Genomic DNA, 3,603 nt, shown 5'->3' with positions numbered 1-3,603 from the left:
CTGAGCACAGGAGTAATGAAAATGCAAATCCTTCCATTTGACCCACCACTGACTTGGTGAAGTCTTCAGTGGCTTGGCCAGCCTCCGAGTCTATTTGATGTGGCTCTTTCAATCCTTATATGTTTACATAGCCAAATCCACTGGGCTTTTTCCAAACCATATTTTTAAAGGTCTATTTCAACTAGCAATTTGGGATCACTATCTCCTCAGCTGAGATTCATCACCAATTATGTTAGCAATACCATAGTATAAGTAAGGAAATCACTATATTTAGCAGAATCTTAAAATTATTATTTTTATTTGGTCAGTGTAGAAATTAATTTATTTTCATATTAATCATAGCTTAAGTATACATATACAAATTGGATTGAAAGAAAAAGGTTTTTAAAAGTTTTAATCAAATTAATCTGAAAGAAACACATAGCTCTTTTATAGTGTTTATCAACATTTTAATTTATAAATTATGAAATTTTTATTTAAGGTCTAAATTTTATGCCTTATAATTCCATAAGGGCAAGGTCACTGACACTAGCCCAGGCAAATACAGAAGAGTATTGAAATTGACAAGGGGAACTTAGTTCCAGGACATAGTGGTTATTAAATGATTGGAGTAAACTAAAGGCCAAAAACTTTTATAGCTACTTGACAGTTATTTTAAGTCAGTGCTAGAAATGGAGGGAAATGAAAATACATTACATTTTTAATTTATATCAGCAATCTGTTATAATAACTAAAAGATGAATGAAACACAAGTCATCAATAGTAAATATAACCATCATCATCAGTTATTAATAATATGCTTCAAGTATATAAAAGTAAATTTCATCTTAATATATCAAAGTTCAAAAATTCTTATAACATTTAGAAACAAGAATTTAACTTGATTTGGGCAAATCATTAAGCTTTGTGTAATACAATAGGCATCTCTTCGCTTACTATCTTTCTCTGCCACAGTCCCCACTATCAAAGGGTCTACTGCTTCAGTCCCCATTTCTTGGTCTCCAGCATTATTTTTCTTGCATTTATACCACTGTCTCTAAGGCAAGCACTTTCTCTTTGGGGCCCATAAGTCTTTCAGTTCCTTCTGAGGTGTGCTTCTGAAATTCAAGCTACTATCAGCAGCCTCCTTCCAGACTGCTTTCTCTACCTTCATCATAAGATAAAATTCTATGCTCCTTCAAAAGATGGTCACCCACAAAATTCTTGGGCCATTAGAAATACTTTTGAGGCATTTGCAATGGTCCCCATCACAATGCACAAACTTCAAAATGAAAATAAGGAGGTATACCACACTAAACAAAAAGCAATTCAAATGCTCTAATATTCATATTTCAAAGAGGAAAGAGGAAGAGAAAGTTTTACTCTAAATATGCCAATAAGTAACATTTTCATTAATAATTATGTAAATGCCACAAATTATCCCTTGAAAGGTACATGTGTCTTCTATGCATTTTCTTACTAACCACAAGTTTGTTTGTTTTTTTCCATGCAAAACAGTCATCAAGAAAACAAAACCAACAAAATTCAAAGTGGTCTCTGTGTGAATAGAGCCTTAGTCTAGTTTATAAGCTTGGACCCAAGGGACGTTATCTCAGATGCCTCTAGAATGAAATGGAATTAGCAATTACACAGATCTTCTCCACTAGAATCGCATTAAAAATAATTTAACATACTTGTTACATATACTTTAATCATATTATCCCATAAGTAACCAGCCACTGATCTCAAAGGTCAGTATATAATTACAATATACGTACAAGGGGGAATACTGCCCTAGACACTGGAATGTAATGTTGCCTCTATAATTCTTCTTTCCTCTCTTATACAGTTCATTTGAAAAAGCTAGCTTCTTAACTCAATTTGCAGAAATTATGAATGAGTAGCTCGGAGAAGAGGCACTGTAGATTTTGCACATTTCTTAACATATAACAATAATATATTGTCTCCATATAGAAAGATAATATCATCATTAAAATATAGTTCTTGCCATTGTTTTAAATCTAGCATGCTCAGGGGTATAACCATACCATGAAATAGAGAATCACAATTAGCCATATGGATACTTAACTTCTGACCTTTGCCAGAGATACAAAAATATGTTTTTTCAACAATCTTGGCTGTATACTTCCATAGCAAACTGTACTTCAACTTCACAGATTTTCTGAGTCAAATTGTGTACTTCTTGAGCATGGAATGGGAATATATCCTCTCTGTTAGTTATCTATTCAAGACTCTGCTTTTGAAACTTGTACCAAATGAACAAGAAAATGATATGGCCACCGTATACTGATTTCTGGTGTCTAAGAAATAGTCATGCATGCTCCTTTATAGTGTGTAAGAAGCTCTACTATTGTACACAGAGAGTCAGAGATGATGAGATAGAAAATATAACTGAGCTTTGTCTCTAGCTCTTTCAGGTTCTTCACTCTCTTACACTGCTCAGCAAATAGGATAATGATTGATATATATAGCCCGATGCCACTACCTTCAATATAAACCTACTCTGAGAACCAAAAAGAAAAAAAAGGAAGGAAGGAAGGAAGGAAGGAAGGAAGGAAGGAAGGAAGGAAGGAAGGAAGTACCATCATATCTGTGTTTCAGAATATAAGATATATAGGAAAGAAAGAGAGAAAAGAAACGGTGAGAGTGGGAGGGAGGGAGGAAGAGAAAGAAAAAGAGAGAGAGGGAGGGATGAAGAAAGGAAGGGAAGAAGGAAGGAAGGGAAGAAGGAAGGAAAGAAAAATGCCAAGTGCTCTACTTTCAAAGCAACATTAACAAAAGTACATTAATAACTCTTGGTCTGAAAATGGAAGCAGTGATGTGCCTAGGTTCCAATGATTGGTGAGAAGAAAACAGGAGAAAAACTAGCACTTCCTGGGTGAGTTTTATGGTAAAGATTTCTAGGCACTCATGCATTGGTAATTGGATAAGCAATCAGTATTATCTCTGCATGGTGATAATTCTACCCAAAACTCCTTCAAACTGTCCCCATAAATGACTCGTCCTCTAACTCCTAAAGCTCTGACATTTTTAAATTAAATACCTAAATCTTATATTCCTCAAAAATGTGTATTTTTTCTATTTAAGAAAATAGATAGATATTAGACAGTTATATGATAGATGATGATCGATAGATAGCTAGATAATAGATATAGATAGATAGATAGATAGATAGATAGATAGATAGATAGATAGATAGATAGATAGATAGAGCATTAATAAAAAACAGACAGAAATCCAGATGTTTGGTTAGGGATGATCATGAAAAAATTATGACCTTGAAAAGAAACATACTTAAAGTGTTTTTTTTTTTTTTTTCTGAAAACGAGACAAACATCCTAACCAATCAGAAAATTATATTGTTATATAGTCATTTCTTTCTCCCCATCTCTGCAGTACACTGTCTTAATGATAGAATAGCCACTTACATTAAACACTTACATTTTCTGGCCTTCACCACAATGAGGACCAAATTTTGAACTAGCTGGCTGTGTGTGTCTTTCATATACATTAAATGTATGTGTAGTAGGTATCATACCTTATAATATAAATAGTCTATATAATTGTCTAATCCATATTTCACTCTGTATTTTTTGTCTTTTG

This window comes from Pteropus alecto, unplaced genomic scaffold (assembly GCF_000325575.1).
Source record: "Pteropus alecto unplaced genomic scaffold, ASM32557v1 scaffold5, whole genome shotgun sequence".
NCBI lineage: Eukaryota > Metazoa > Chordata > Mammalia > Chiroptera > Pteropodidae > Pteropus > Pteropus alecto.
Note: the sequence above shows the minus strand (reverse complement) of the source record.